The sequence below is a fragment of the Malaya genurostris genome, chromosome 1 (assembly GCF_030247185.1).
Source record: "Malaya genurostris strain Urasoe2022 chromosome 1, Malgen_1.1, whole genome shotgun sequence".
Classification (NCBI taxonomy): Eukaryota; Metazoa; Arthropoda; class Insecta; order Diptera; family Culicidae; genus Malaya; species Malaya genurostris.
In genome coordinates this window covers 68,746,764-68,764,323 of record NC_080570.1, presented here as the reverse complement: position 1 = coordinate 68,764,323, position 17,560 = coordinate 68,746,764, and the positions used below count along the sequence as shown (strand labels likewise).

Sequence of the window (17,560 nt, the reverse complement as noted above, 5' to 3'; positions counted from 1 at the left end):
AATGGAAAAATTATTCCTAATCTGTTATAAAGGAAATTCGAACAAGGCACATTTCCGCCAAGTAATTTTCGTTGATCGGTTTCAGCAATACTGTCAAGTACTAACAATCTTATTACTTTTTCTATTGTAATTTTGTACTTGAATAAACTGTAAAATAAACTTAATGATTCACATCAACGTTTAATTTGGAACGTTCGATTTCACGGATTTCACTCAAGGTTTTAGCTGATGGTACATCGAAAAGAAATATTACAACAAAAGCACCTTTGACAGGTTTTGAATTTGAAGACAGTTATGTACTTCTAAGGGGATTAAGAAACTAACCGAACCAATATTGGAACTCAGAAATTAAATTTTATTGTGACAAAGATAACTCAGCGACGAGAGTTTTTGATAACAGGCAAATTCTGGAAAATTCTTGAAATTGTTGATTGACTTGATTATGTTATTATATTAATGGAAATATTAGTTTTTCTGGATGATAAGTATGAGTTTTATACTTACATTTTACTATTTAGTTTGACAAAATGATGTAAATGTACGTTCAGCCATTTGGTTTCGCTGATGACACTGACATTATAACACGCAACTTTGAGAAGATGGAAGAAACGTACATCGGACAAAGAAAAACTGTAACCAAACAAATAGAACTGGCCATCCACGTGTCAACGAAAAAGTGCATGAAAGGAAGAGGCTCAAGAAAAGAAATTGTCAGTCACCTGCTACGAGTTCATATTGGCAGTAAATTGGTCGGCGTAATTCCTTGCTATTACATTCCTTTTGTGGAATTTGGCCTTCTGTTTCAACAGACTTTGCAGCCGATCCATAGCGTACAAAACCATTGTATGACTGACACTAAGACACTAAGACTCCTTCCAGGTCATGCAGGCACTAAGAATCCTTCCAGCACGGGGCTCGAACATACGACAACTGACTTGTAAGACTAGTTTCCTATGAATGAAATCGGTAACCCTGGCAAACCCACACCGGTGACTAGTGCCGATAACTATACCAGCAGAGAAATTCAGAAACGCATCTCGTCAGTAATCAGGGCTTACCTTGAACTTAGCAGAGCTAACTATCTACATTGTACATTGTGTTTAGATCTGTAGTCATCTACGGTCACAAGTCTTGGTCAATTCTTGAGACGGATCAACGGAAAACTGGTGGAATACGTATGGAAGACCATGAACTACAGCAGTGGCTCGAGAGATCAACCCTCGTCCGAACAGTCGAGGTCGGATGGCTACAGGCGCGTACACAGAAAAAATTTTCGGATAGGGGGTTTCAGAATATTATGATTAATTTCCATACGGATGAAAGTATGTAAAAAAATTCCTGAAAATATTTTGGTTAAAGTGGTTTGTTGAATATTTTTCATTTTAAATATGACGAATTTTGCGCTAAATCATATTCACAGTTGGCAAAATTTTCTCAGATTTGAATGAAACTTTTCGGACCTGTAGACATCAAATGTCATATTGCATACGTTGTTTTTCCAAAGCTGATCTAGACTGTCTTTTCAAAAAGGCTTAACTTTTTTAACCATTTTTATTAAAATAGTTGACGAAAAATATTAAAGCCTACAAAAAAGTATTATGGTATTGATTTTCACAAAATCAGTCTAATATTTCAATGAAAACACAGAGAACCTTCCATGTCGAGTCCTACACTGGAAAAAATTGACTGTAATAATTTAAAATTAATTTACAAAAAGAATTTTTTTTTTTTAAAAAATTTACAGTGTCTGTTTATTGAAAGTTTAACTAAACTGAAAGTCATTATCATCCAAGAATTTGATGAATCTCAATTTGAGATGAGATTTCACAGAATACTGGGTGCCCGATATTTCTAAAATGTATCAGTTATGGACAAAAAATAGTTTTAGTTAGAAACACATTTTTCGTGAAACTACCGGGGCAATACTTGGACGGTTGGACGGAAACATACTAACCTACCTTGGAACAAAGTTTCATTGAACTCGGAAGTGGTGTTCTTTCTTTCTTAAAATTAAAAAAACCGATTTTTTTCAGTGTAGCATTCGAATATGCTAATTGTGCGCAAAATCGTATTCGGAACTGGCAGCATATAGACTTTATCACAAAAATCCACTTTGTTTACTTTATTTTCTTTAAATTTATCTATTTATAAAATCGTGTGAATTTACGTCTCTATAGATGCACATAAAAAGAGCGCCACAGTTTACCTAAGTTTACATCTCAAAGCAAATAAAAATGAATCACAATTAATTTAGCGGAGGATGGCATCGAAACAGACACGAATATTTATTTTTACATGCTGAAAGGTGTAATACTCTGTCATAAAGCAAAAATAACTGATGGCCCAGCACACGTACAGCCCGTGTGCTGTGCTTTTTCAAAAACACACACAAAATCTGAACCACCAGCTCGCGATTCAACTGGTGTGCTGGCTCATGAGCTGGAATGGAGGGCTAGCTCGTGCTGGCTCATGCGCTGGCTCATGTGCTGACTTGAGTGTCTTTTTTTTATTCAATAATATAATATAATCTGGCACACAGTGTCCGCTTTTGTCTTGTCTCTTGTCAGTAGGTGGACTACACAAATAGCACACTCATGAGTCTGGTTTGAAAAGCACAGCACACGAGCTTAATAGGCACAAACAGCAGGTATAGAGCAGCTCGTGTGCTGAGCTCGGACATCACTGCAAAAAATTATGGCATGCTTGAATTTACGTCAAATGAAAGGTTTTTTATCTAAGAGTGTGGACTATCTTATGAAAAGGACTAGACATTTGTACCATTTTTTGTTGCAATTAGATAGGGTACAAAAATGAAAAATTCTACAAAAAATTGTTGTGCTGGTCATGTTTAAAAAAAAAATTTCGAATGAAAGTACTGAAAAAATACTAATCAAATTTTAAGCTGAAAAAACCTGTTTTTAGTGGTGTAATGATGCCTTTCTCATATCAATCATACTATCGTATATAATACTGTGGTATTCTTCAAAAAAATGTTCTTCGATTCTTAAAAGAATAACCGAAATCGGTTTGTTTGACCGTCTACTGATAAAAATCATCAATTGTAAAAAAATTGAGGTCGATTTAAGAATTTTTTTAAGGTTTTCCCCATTTTCAGTGATGGTATACAATTTTTAACCCACTTTACCCTATATTTCCGAATCCGGAAGTCGGATCCGCATGAAATTCAGGAATTACGCATGGGACTACAGGACCTTTCATTTGAACCTAAGTTTGCGAAAATCGGTCGCGCCATCTATGAGAAAAGTTGTAACACATATTTACATTTTTTTGCACATTTTACCCCACAACTCCCGAACCGGAAGTCGGATCCAAATAATATTCAGGAATTTTGTATGGGACCACAAGACCTTTCATTTGAATCTAAGTTTGTGAAAATCGGTTCAGCCATCTCCGAGAAAAGTTAGTGCAAAAAATCGTTACCTACACGCATACACACACAGACATTTTGCGTACTCGACGAACTGAGTCGAATGGTATATGACACTCGGCCCTCCGGGCCTTGGTTCAAAAGTCGGTTTTCACAGTGATTGCATAACCTTTCTATACGAGAAAGCAAAAATCGAATTTAAAACTTTAAAATCAAATTACAAATAACGCCATTCTTTATTTTGATGAAATTTTGTCCCAACATAGATAATTATCATTTAGGGGTTAACCTTATTTTGTGCTAGGTCACGTAACTATTTCACTAACTTTACGTTTCGTCTTAGACTCGTCAGTGAAGAGCAGTTGAGATTGAACCCCTAAATGACCATCTGAATCGGCCAGTATTAGCCGAAACTTGTTTTCGTTCGGCAAGTTAGGAAAGACTTAGCACTTCGGTGCTTATTACAAGTGTATTGCAAATAGCAATAACTTTACGTCTGCTTAGCGGTTTAAATTGAACTGTTTAAGTTTGCAGTAAGTAGTTCAATTTGAACTGCTCTGCACTGACGAGTCAAAGACGAAACGTAAAGATAGTGATAGATAATTGTGTTTCCTGCCAACCTTCCAGATGTTGTAAGATGGGCGTTTTGCAGCGAAAAAACTTTCTTATCCAGTGCTAATACTTTCCGCAAAGATCGAACAACTAGTAAATGGGTACAAGCCAGTTGTCGTATGTTCGAACCCCGACCTGGAAGGATTCTTAGTGTCAGTAAGATCCATAGTACTAGCCATGCAATGATTCTGTATACTCAGAATCGGCTGCGAAGTCTGTTGAAACAGAAAGGCCAAATTCCACAAAAGGAATGTAATACCAAGACTTTGCTGTTTAGTAACGGGGTATTCTGCGAAATTTTCTCAAATATTAGATGATTATGACTTTCAGTTTAGTTTAGTTTTTAATAAAAATATATTGGATAAAAAACTCAGTTTGGACAAGAAATAGTTTTTGTTTAAAAACCACTTTTTCCTTGAATGGACCCATCTTGCAATGTATGATCGGTTGGTAGCGAACTAAATTACCTATCTTGGGACAAAATTTGTTCAAAATCAATAATGGTTTTGTTTAGTAAATCGATTTTAGATTTTTAAAATTAATTTTTTTCATTGTAGGATTCGAAAAGGATTTTTTTAGTGTTATTATTTAAAAATTCACTGATTTTGTGAAAATCACTAGTATAATACTTTTTTTGAAGGATTTATTATTTTCTACAAAAGCTCCTTGAATTTTTTTTTTTAAATGTTCAGCCCTTTTCAAAAGACAGTCTGGATCAATTTTGGAAAACAAGCAGTATCCAAAGTGACTTTTTGAAACAAAGTCTACATATCTAAAAAGTTTCATTTAAATCAGAGAGAGTGCTGCCAACTTGTGTTCGAGTTGGCGCGAATCATATTTCTAGAGAAGACTTTCATTAACATAATTATTTTTTTAAGTTTCGGGAGGGTTTTGTATGCGCATCTGGGTGGCTACGATGGGTAGAATGTTGGTGTACAACTTGATCAAAATGACCCTCAGCAATTATCCGACTTGTACAAGAAATAAAGATGCGCATTGGGCCAGACAAAATGATTTAGTTGAGGATGACCTGCAGCTTGAAGTAAATTCATCTAGAATTCCGAGTGTAATAGTAATACTTACTTAGCAGTTAAACCGATTATCAAATATTCTTAAAATTTCCAGCGAATAAAACAAATGAGTTAAAATTCACAAAAAAATGTATTATTGAAATTTCGTCTCCTATCCCGAATGTTTGCACTTTTCTTTATATTCCACTCATCAAATTTTGTTCGTGTTTTTGTTAATTACACTAAAACTGTCGTCAACTTCAGCTTTGTTTTAATAACTACCACTTCAGCACGTTTCGAGCCTAGTGATAGGATGCTAAATCTACGATTTATTAATTTTTAGTTGGTCAAGTAAAGCCATAATAACTAAGTTCAGTTTTTGCAATGACTGAGCGGAAACATATATTGGAGCAGCCAAAAGAATGAAAAACTAACAGAAAAGATGATTTATTGGGAAAAGATACGCTCAGAGACAGGTCTCGAACCTGCGTTCTTATGCAATCCGTGCATACTACCATTTCGCCACTCTGAATTTTGTTTTAGGAACTCTAAAACGCCAGTCAGACACAGTAGAACGTACATCGCACATGGTCTACATCCTTGCCGTCACCCGACCGATAACTTATTGAGAATTATTATTATAAACGCAAAATTATTTGCACAGTCAACTTCTAGTTCTGTTTGACTACATATTTGAGACTCATCATTCAGCTCATGAGGAACCCATTTTCCCATCTTTTCGAATATTTCCCCTGACATATAGATGACGTCGACGTAGTTTGGAGACTAATGTTTAACCCCCACCCCCGTTTGGTTTTGAGTTTGAGAATTGTCTTAGCTCAACAATCCTTTAAATTCAGCATTTTCATATTTTAGGGTTGGCCTGTGCGTTACTTTCCTGTCACACTGAGATCTTCACTTTGTAATCATTTAAACCAACGTTCTCAGTTTTTTCTTTCAAAACGAAACAACTTTCCAAAAATGCACCTTACTGTACTTTACATTCTTCTAAGTAGATTGGGAAGATTGGTTCATATCTTTATCATTTCTTCATTCGCTGTTACCTCCGTCGGAAAATATCTTATACCGTTGTTAGTTTTACTCGTAAATTTTTCGTTTGTGTGTATGGCATATTCAAAAATTCGCTAATGTTTCAAAATCGAGAAGTCGTAACACGGGCAAGCCGCTTCTTAACACTTCTACCACTTAGCCTCAAAAACAGTTGGAACGGAATTTCCAAATGGTTATATATTCGTTGATACTAAACCAATTTGGTCAATTTTGCTATCAGTGGATTTTTTGGAATGTCTGGATTAATGTAGACTGTCTTGGATTTAAGCTTTGATGAATTTTATAGACCTATAAATATCAGATCAAGTACTGTGAAAAAAAAATCTAGCGTGATAACCTACGGTTTCTTAATTTTAAATCATTCATAATGTCACTAGTGATGATTTAAAATTTTAAAAAAGCCTTAGGTTATCGCGATAGAATTTAACTTTCCTAACAATGCAACACGATACATTTGACTTTTTAAAGTACTTACTCCGACATTTTGAGTTCTACAAAATTAACCAACGCTTAAATTCATACATTAATCCAGACATTCCAGAAAATCCACTGATAGCCAAATTGACCAAATCAGTTTAGTATCAACGAAGATATAGCCATTTGGGAATTCCGTTCCGACTGTTTTTGAGGTTTCGTGTAAGAAAAATAGGCATGAATGGAGGAGTGTTAAGTTGTTGTTTTGAATAGTCATCTGTCTATCTGTGCGTGCAACAAACATTATTCGCTGTCATTGTATGCTCCCACGTGTTGAAAATTTCTCGATAAAATAAGATTTTTGTTCGTAAAAGGAACTTTAGCTGCTTTAATCAATTTATCGAAAATCATGTCTACTAAATGGACCTACTTTAGTGAGCGGAAGTCTAGACAATTGTGCCTGCACCGCATTCAACATCAAAGAGAATTAATTTTCTTTACGTTTCGTCTTAGACTAGTCAGTGCAGAGCAGTTCAAATTAAACTGATTCAGATTCAGAATTTAGTTCCCCAAAATACAGGCTCAGAATTAAGTGTCAGAATCCGGAATTTAGTCCAAGTATATAGGTTTCGGTTTCAGTTTCAGAATCCAGTTCCAAATTTTTGTACAGGTCCATAGGCCCATTCTAAAAACCAGAACCAGTTCCACAGTCCAGGTTCTTAATTCAGTTCTAGAATTCAGGGTAAAAATTTAGCTCTAGGACTCTGTTGGAAAATTTTAGTCCAAATTACGAATCAAATATTCTGATGATGAATTTGAACTCAGTTTCAGATTCCCGGTAAAAATTCAGTTCCAGAACTCAAACCCTGAATTCAGTTCCAGAACTCAAATGCTGAATTCAGTTTCAGAATTCAGAATTCAGGCTCGAATTTCTGTTCCAGAATCCAGCTCCGAAATTGAATTACAAGTCCCAGTCCAAAACTTCGTTTCAGATACGAGTTCATGTTAAGAATTGAGGTTTAAGAATCCAGGCTCAGAACTCAGTTTCAGAATCTTTTTTTTTTTTTTTTTTTTTTTTTTTTTAAATAACTATTTATTGGAATATGAGTTAAAATTTAATTATTAAGATTTAAATTGGGTGTTCAGCCACAAGTGGTGACTTTTCAGCCCTGTTATATATATATGATTTGGTTATTACCATGAAGACATCATTTGCTTCCGCAATTCTGAGATTTTTGTGTAGGGAAAATTCTAAACCTACTTGTATTGTGTAATGGGGAAAAAGAACTTATATACTAACTTACTAACTAATACAGAGAGCGAATCGATTCAATTGAAGATTGCATCGATTTTTGTCGGAATTTGCTTATAATATTATGTGACATTACATCTAATGGTTCTATATTTGTGAGTCTGTGTAACTCATTTGTACTAAACCAGGGAGGACGCTTCAGAATCATTTTCAGAATTTTATTCTGAATCCTTTGAAGCGTTTTCTTCCTGGTGGAACAACAGCTTGACCAAATTGGTACCGCATAAAGCATGGCTGGTCTGAAAATTTGTTTATAAATTAACAATTTGTTTTTTAGACAGAGCTTAGAATTTCTGTTTATAAGAGGATATAAACATTTAATATATTTATTACACTTTGCCTGGATTCCTTCAATGTGATCCTTGAAAGTGAGTTTTTTGTCATACGTTAAACCTAAGTATTTAGCTTGATCAGACCATGTCAATTCCAAGCCATTCAATTTGAGAATGTGATTATTGTTTGGTTTAAGAAAAGAAGCTCTTGGCTTGTGAGGAAAGATAATTAATTGCGTTTTTGCTGCATTTGGTTTAATTTTCCATTTTGACAGATAATCACTGAAAATATTTAAACTTCTTTGTAGGCGACTGCAGATCACTCTTAGATTTCTACCTGTGGCTAACAGACTTGTGTCGTCACAGAATAGCGATTTTTGACAACCAACGGGTAGATTTGGAAGATCAGAAGTGAAAATATTATACAAGATTGGAGCTACGCTCGAACCCTGCGTACAGGTAGCAATTCAGATTTACAATTCTGATAGCTAACCTGAAGAGTACGATCAGTTAAATAATTTTGAATCATTTTGATCAAATAAATAGGAAACTGGAAATCAGACATTTTTGCTATTAAACCTTTGTGCCAAACACTGTCGAATGCTTTTTCTATGTCTAGAAGAGCAACTCCAGTGGATAACCCAGAAGATTTATTTGATTTTATCATGTTCGTTACTCTGACAAGTTGATGAGTAGTTGAATGTTCATGACGAAATCCAAACTGCTCTGGTAAAAAAATTGAATTCTCATTTATATGAGTCATCATTCTTAACAAGATAATTTTTTCAAAAAGTTTACTGATAGAAGAAAGTAAGCTAATTGGGCGATAACTTGATGTTTCTGCTGGGTTTTTATCAGGTTTTAGGATAGGAATTACTTTAGCGTTTTTCCATCTTTTTGGGAAGTAAGCTAATGAAAAACACTTGTTGAAAATTTTAACCAGGAGTCTCAAGGCAACATCGGGAAGATTTTTAATAAGAATATTAAAAATTCCATCATTACCAGGAGCCTTCATGTTTTTGAGTTTCCTAATAATTGATTTAATTTCATCAAAATTCGTCTCAATAATGTCATCGTGTGATAACACTTGGGTTGAAATATGATCATACTTCAGTGAGACTTCATTTTCAATAGGACTCACAACGTTTAAATTAAAATTGTGGACACTCTCCAACTGCTGAGCTAGCTTTTGAGCTTTTTCACCATTTGTAAGAAGTATTTGATTTCCTTCCTTGAGAGCAGGAATTGGTTTCTGAGGTTTCTTAAGAACCTTAGAAAGTTTCCAGAAAGGTTTAGAATATGGTTTAATTTGTTCAACTTCTTTAGCGAAATTTTCATTTCGCAAAAGAGTAAATCTATGTTTAATTTCTTTTTGTAAATCCTTAACTATGTTTTTCATAGCAGGATCACGAGAACGTTGATATTGTCGTCGACGAACATTCTTCAACCGAATGAGCAGTTGAAGATTGTCATCGATGATAGGAGAATTTAATTTAGTTTGAGCTTTGGGAACTGAAAGATTTCTAGCTTCGATAATATAATGATTCAAATTATCAATTGCTGTGTCGATGTCCGCAGAATTTTCTAAAATAGTTTCATGATCCACATGATTTTCAATGTGAGATCTGTAATCCAACCAATTAGCTCTATGATAGTTGAAAATAGAACTAATTGGATTAATTATAGCTTCGTTGGAAAGTCTGAATGTTACAGGAAGATGATCTGAGTCAAAATCAGCATGAGTAATCGGTTCACTACAAATGTGACTTTGATCTGTTAGAACCAGATCAATTGTAGACGGGTTTTTCACGGAAGAGTAACAAGTAGGATTACTGGGATGAAGAACTGTAAAGTAACCAGCTGAGAGTTGATTATGAAGTATTTTACCATTACTGTTATTTTGCCTACAATTCCACTGGACATGCTTAGCATTTAAGTCCCCTATTACGAAAAATTTCGATCGATATCTTGTAAGTTTTTGCAAATCGCCTTTAAAGAAATTTAATTGTTCGCCGGTGCATTGGAATGGCAAATATGCTCCAGCGATGAAATAAATTCCATGAATGGTTTCAACTTCGATTCCCAAGCTTTCAATAACTTTAGTATTGAAAGAAGGTAAAATTCGATGTTTAATTTGCCGTTGGACAAAAATAGCAACTCCACCACCAATTCCAGTAAACCTGTCAAATCGATGAACCACATAATGTGGATTACTTTTCAATTTTACATTTGGTTTAAGAAAAGTTTCTGTCACAATGGCAATATGAATTTTGTGAACTTTGAGAAAATTATAAAATTCATCTTCACTCGATTTCAAAGATCGAGCATTCCAATTTAAAATATTCAAATAATTATTTAACATCACTGTTAAATTTTAAATTCATTATAATATTATTTGCAAATTTCCATCCGATTTGAAATGCTTCAAAAAGTGATGAAGTCGAATTCGTTTGGATGATCATTTGAAAAAGTTGATCTTGTAGGTAGATCATTTTATTTTCAGTTATATCGCCTAAATCGACTTCATTTAAAGAAGCGAATGGCATTGAAGGAATATTTGTAGGTAGACTGCCATTAGAAGAAGATGATTTGGCCGGTCTACCTATTAATAAATTGTTTTCGTTAGAAGAAGAACTGCAAGGCGGTCCTGTGTTTTGATTATTTACATTAGAAGAAATAGGTGATAGATTTCTACCTAATATACCAGCATAACTGACATTAGAAGAAGATGATGACGAGGTCGATCTACCTGTCAATAAATTGTTTTCGTTAGAAGACGAATTGGCAGGTGCCTTAGAAGAATTTTCAGGTATGTTCTGTAAATTTAAGGTCGTTGATTTGACTTGTTGTCTAAGCGAACGAGCGTTTAAAATTTTTTCCCTGACAGGACATTTCAAATAATTGGATTTATGATTTCCATTGCAATTTGAACATGAAAATTTATCAGTGGTTTCATTCATTGGACAAACGTCTTTCGAATGCGATTTACCACAATTCAAACACCGTATATGCATATGACAATTTTTGGTTCCATGACCGAAGCCTTGGCAACGACGACATTGCGTTAAGTTTGCAATACGATTATGCCGTTTATAATGTTCCCAATGAATTTTAATGTGGGAAATGAAACGTACTTTTTCTAAAGTTTTCAAATTATTTACATCACTTCGATTGAAGTGTATTAGGTAAAGTTCATGGGAAATTCCAGAGCGTGGTTTAGAAGTACCATTCGCTCTTTTTTTCATTAGTATTACTTGGGAAGGGGCAAAACCAAGCAATTCTTTTAGTTCATTTTTAATTTCATCAATACTTTGATCATTTGATAATCCTTTCAAGACAGCCTTGAAGGGTCTGTCTGATTTTATATCATATGAATAAAATTTATGAAGTTTTTCGGACAAATATCGAATAAGACGTTCGTAATCTTCCAATCCATCCACCAAGACTCGACATTCTCCTCTTCGTCCGATTTGAAATGAGACTTTTACTTCCGGGAGAAAAGTAGAAAGCTCAGTACGGAATGCTTTGAAGTCGGAAATCATCACCGTCACTGGTGGCATAGATTGATGTTTCTTCCCAGAACGACAAGCGTCCATTTTGGGAATTTTTGAAGAATTTTCTTCTATGTCGCTACAATCGGATTCAGGAAGAATCTCGTAAATATTGTTAGACGGCATAGGATCAACGGAAGGGAAATCCGTCCGTTGTCTTTTATTTTTACATTCTATAAGATCGTGAATGTTATTAGAAAAATGTTGAATAACGGATTGTGATTTATTCCGTATTGAATTATTTTTAGCCTTAGGCTTGTTGCCTTTCCGGTTGGACGCAGGCATTTTTGAAATTAATGAAATTTTAAATTAAATTAACTAGGCTAAATTAGTCTTCGATTAGACTCCTAGCTAGCCTTAAAAAAAGCTGATTAATTTCTTAGTCACTCTAATATCACTCTTTGTATCACTTAGTCACTCTAATATCACTCTTTGTATCACTTAGTCACTTAGTTAGTGATTCAGGTAGCCTTGAAAAAGACTGAAGCCTTGAATCAATGAAACTCTAGGTAGCCAGAAAAAAATTCCAGGAGCCAAGAGCTATACGCGTGCGGTGCGAACGACTGTTCAACACCGACTGAGTTTCAGAATCTTGTTCCTGAACTCAGTTCCAGGTGTGAAGTTCAATTCCAGATACTAAGTTCTGGTTTCAGTTCCAGATTCCAGATTCCAGATTCAAAATTTTGTTCCAGGTTCACAATTCAGTTCTATAAGGACAGGAATTACGACTCAGAATTCAGGTTCAGTATTCATCACCCGTATCCACGCTCAGAATTTAGATCCACAGCCCAGGTTCATAATTCAGTTTTGGAATTCAGGCTCAAAGTTTAGTTCTTGAACTCAGTTGCAGAATCCTAGTCCAGAGTTCCGAACCAACATTCAATTTAAGGACTAGAATTCAAAAATTCAGAATTCTAGCTCTGAATTCGATTCCAGGATTCAAAATTCGGCTTCAAAATTCTATTCCAGAATTCACAGCAAAAACATTTGAATTTTACAGGCTACTTAATCTCTCATCGCATCGTGGAATGCACCTAATTTGTAAAATGATGGAAAATTTCATTTGTAATGACTTAATCTTAGATTAGCAGGAATTCTACTGGTTTCGACTGTAATGCAAGCAGTGATGTCCGAGCTCAGCACACGAGCTGCTCTATACCTGGTGTGTGCGTCTATTAGGTTCGTGTTCTGTGCTTTTTCAAACCAGACTCATGAGCGTGTGCTATTTGTGTAGTCCACCTACTGACAATAGCGGACACTGTGTGCTTAAAAATTATATTATATTATTGAATAAAAAAAAAGAAGTCAGCACATGAGCCAGCACATGAGTCAGCTCACGAGCTAGCCCCCAATTCCAGCTCATGAGCCAGCACACCAGTTGAATCGCGAGCTGGTTCTACGAAGCACACGACTCTCGATCTAGTAGCAACACGGCACACGAGCGTGGGCTTCAGACTTCGTGTGCGTGTTTTTGAAAAAGCACAGCACACGGGCTGTATGATAACTGGCTCGTGTGCTGTGCTATCACTGAATGCAAGTGCATTCTGCTAGCAGGTGCGACTGTATTAATTTAAATGCACCTTTTACCAGCCAAACAAGAGACATACGTACTCTGGGATCCATTGATTGTCGGTTCAAGTCGCGGTGGGCGCTTCAGGATTTTTTTTACTTTCAATGAATTTCATGTCATGGAATTTTAGATACAATATTGAATATTCTTCCATGTGAATTTGCGTGAACCGCGACGGTCCGTTTATGTGCATCTAGGGTATTTTCGAAGTCAAAAATTTATTTTTAAAATTCAGATTTAGAATTCTGTTCCTGAGAATTAAAACTCTAGAATCCAAGTTCAAAATTTTGGAATCCAGATTCAGAATTTAGTTCCAGAGTCCGTGTCACAATTCAAATTACAAATCAAAATCTCAATTTTAATTCCAGAATTGAGGACCAGATTTTAGATCCACATTCAGAATTCAATTCCAGAACTAAGGTTCAGAATTCAGATGAACAATTCAGTTTCCGAATTTAACAGATCGGCTGAAAAGTTCGTATCGTTTCTATGAGAGGGCGCCACTAGAATTAAATCCATACCATTTTCAGTTAGTACCAACCTTCAAAAGATACGTGTATAAATTTGACAGCTGTCTTATTATCAGTTTGTGAGATATTGCATTTTGAGTGAAGCTACTTTTGTTATTGTGAAAAAATGGAAAAAAAAGGAATTTCGTGTGTTGATGAAACACTACTTTTTGATAAAAAAAAGTGCCGCCGATACCAAAAAATGGCTTGATGAGTGTTATCCAGACTCTGCACCGGGCGAAGCAACAATTCGTAAGTGGTTTGCAAAATTTCGTACTGGTCATATGAGCACCGAAGACGATGAACGCAGTGGACGTCCAAAAGAGGCTGTTACCGATGAAAACGTGAAAAAAATCCACAGAATGATTTTCAATGACCGTAAAGTGAAGTTGATCGAGATAGCTGACACCCTAAAGATATCAAAGGAACTTGTTGGACATATTATTCACGAATATTTGGATATGAGAAAGCTTTGTGCAAAATGGGTGCCGCGTGACCTCACAATCGATCAAAAACAACAACGAATTGATGATTCTGAGCAGTGTTTGGAGCTGTTATATCGAAATAAAAAAGATTTTTTTTGTCGATATATAACAATGGACGAAACATGACTCCATCACTTCACTCCGGAGTCCAATCGACAGTCAGCTGAGTGGACTGCACGCGATGAACCGAACCCAAAGCGTGGAAAGACTCAACAATCGGCCGGTAAGGTTATGGCGTCTGTATTTTGGGATTCGCATGGTATAATTTTCATCGACTACCTTGAAAAGGGAAAAACCATCAACAGTGACTATTATATAGCGTTATTAGAGCGTTTGAAGGACAAAATTTCGAAAAAACGGCCTCATTTGAAGAAGAAAAAAGTTTTGTTTCATCAAGACAATGCACCGTGTCACAAGTCGATGAAAACCATGCTGAAATTGAACGAATTAGGCTTCGAATTGCTCCCTCATCCACCGTATTCTCCAGATTTGGCCCCCAGTGACTTTTTCCTGTTCTCAGACCTCAAGAGAATGCTCGCTGGTAAAAAATTTGGAAGCAATGAAGAGGTAATCGCTGAAACTGAGGCCTATTTTGAGGCAAAGGACAAATCGTACTACAAAAATGGTATCGAAAAGTTGGAAGATCGCTATAATCGCTGTATCGTCTCTGTTGGCAATTATGTTGAATAATAAAAACGAATTTTGGCAAAAAAATGTGTGTTTCTTTTAAACGATACGAACTTTTCAGCCGAACCGTTAGTTTCGGAAATTGGTTCCAGCATTAAGTTCCACTTCAAGAAACAGGTTCAAGTTTCAACTCCAAAATTCAGCTCTCGATTCAAGGTCTATAATACAGGTCCCGAATTCCGGATCAGATTCACGTCTACAATCGATCCATGGATTAGGACCAAAAACTTAGTCTAATCTCAGTTTCGTATCCGGATCCAGATCCTGGGCCGGAATCTAGATTTGAGTTTGGACTTGGCCCTGCACCTGGACTTATCATATTACTCCTGGTCTTATACACAAAAAAACCATTTCCGGTACTATGATTAAGAAATCATGAAATCATAAAATATGTCTTTTCATGAAATCCAGATTCAGATTGGAAATATAGCTTGTTATTCATGATTTCATGATGAAAATAATTTATACCATAAATTAATAACTAATCTCACATAAAAATTTTCATGATATAAATCATTTTGCTCATGAAATCATAAATAATAGGCATGCATTCATAATTTGTTTTTATCATTGCACTGGGAATGGATTTTTATCCATGTAGAATCGAAGAACTTCGAACTCGAATGATCCTTATTAGTATATTAGTATTCGGTTGGTTGGAAAACATCCTCTTGGCTAACATCTTGAGATTCATTACAAATTAAAAAATATTTATGTTTCTCGTTTTAAGCCTTCATAAATAATATCTTGCAAAAATCAGTTGAAATAGGCTCGAAAAAACCACCTCAACTTTTTTCATCGATCTGCTCTACGACACGCTGTATTTTTTCCATACATTCCTTCTACAGTTAATTGATAGTCAATATTTTTTACTTTCGTCTGAAATTACGTTGTGAAATGAAAATAAACGATCTATGTTGTCTTGCCCTAATCCATCAGTTTCAATATTATTAAGAAAATTTTTCCAACCAACCAAATTGTTAACTCAGAATCCGTCATTCCCACCAGCTAGCGCTACCTTTTTCTTACAATTTGAGCATTCCATAGCGTACAGTCCAATTATTTTCATCATCTAATCTGGAACCATGAAAAATTACGTCCTCCGGTGAGCGAAGGGAGAAAATCTGTATAACGCCTTGTTTCCACATGGGGGTGATGTGACTACTTCGAACCGACTAAACGAGGTTAATTACTAGAATCATTTGGTGGCAATTGGGTAAAGATGCCATCAAGGAGAAGTGCCGACCACTCAATTCAATATTCAAGCCACTTAAGAGGGGTTGTTGCTTCAGCCGAGCTGGAAAATTGCTGCAGCATTTCATAGATGAACGCTATCGAAATGAGCTCGGAACCCTCTGTCTATCGAAGCGAGAAAGCGTGAACAATTTTTGCCGACACCAGCGCAAAACCAACGATGGTGTGCTAGCTTTGCATGCATAATTACGCGAAAAATTTAAACCCCATTCGTCGTTTTTCTGCCTGGTCTGGTGAAGCGTTTGCCCTCTGGATGTGGGATTCTGATCGTTTGGTGACAAACTAATTTTGCTGAAAAAAAAGTTGAGAAGCAAAGTTAAGACAAAATGTTATCGCACATGGGCTGCAAAAAAAGCTTCCTAAAAAAATGAAACTCCTGTGTCGGCAAGGATAAATGTAGGCGTATTTAATTTCAAGGTTATTAGGCTAAATAATGATTGCTCTATCAACAACATAGGTTTGAGTTCAAGACAAACTTGAACATGGGTTACTTTTCCCGACCCGTAAGTCAAAATGTTGTGTTTTCCCACACACCTTTGCATTTCTGATGGGGTAACCTTCGATTATCTTTTGTCTCGATTACTTCTGAAAACTCTTACCAATTTACACATCATTTCAACCGAGGAAATCAACATTTGGAACTTGGACTAGAAGCTCCAATTTTCTGATCCATTACAACTAGGTTTCTACACAAGTTATCTAGTTATCTTGTCGCGATGAAGTGACCAACACAAAATGAAAAATTTCAGAAATCGCAGGTCTAAACTGACCGAAAATTGAAAACATGTTCGAATGGATTGTATGTTGGTTTCAACCTCTCGTGAGGTATCATTCTGCTCGCTAGAAATATAGATACTCTCTCGAAACTTGCCGCCCATCTGTACCAAATAATTGATACTTAAATTGGTTTTAAGGTCATTATTGAATACTATACATTTCGAAAAAAAATCTTGTGATTCTACATCTTAATAGATGCACATAAATTTACCGTCGCAGCTCACGCAAACAGAACATTCAATATTGTGTCTTGTGTGTGTTGACAATCATTGGATCACAAAGCACGTTTGTTAATCGACTAAGCCACTGAAGTAAACATTTGTTTGCCCGGTAAAAGGTGCATTTAAATTCGTACACCTGCTAGCAGAATGCAAGTTACGGTCGAAACCAGTAGAATTCCTTCTAACCTAAAATTAAGTCATTACAGATGAAATTTTACGTCATTTGACAAATCAGGTCTTTTTGAATTAAATCGTATGGAGGATTAAAGACTGCCCCAGAAAGTATGGACGCATCAAAAAACCGCTGCCATTTCGCAATGGCTCAGAATCTGTCAATTTTTATGGCTGCGTTTACACTCTTCTCTAACCACTTGTGCAGTTGTTTATTCGTTTTCATTAGTTTGTTTCGAAATGCGTGAACTTTCAG

General features: G+C 35.6%; 1 protein-coding gene across 5 annotated transcripts in view; it reads left to right on the top strand.

The window, feature by feature from the left end:
- The window catches only part of LOC131440365 (probable serine/threonine-protein kinase ndrD), a 491,144-nt gene that overhangs the window by 392,614 nt on the left and 80,970 nt on the right, over positions 1 to 17,560 (top strand). The gene's annotated exons all lie outside the window — the stretch shown is intronic.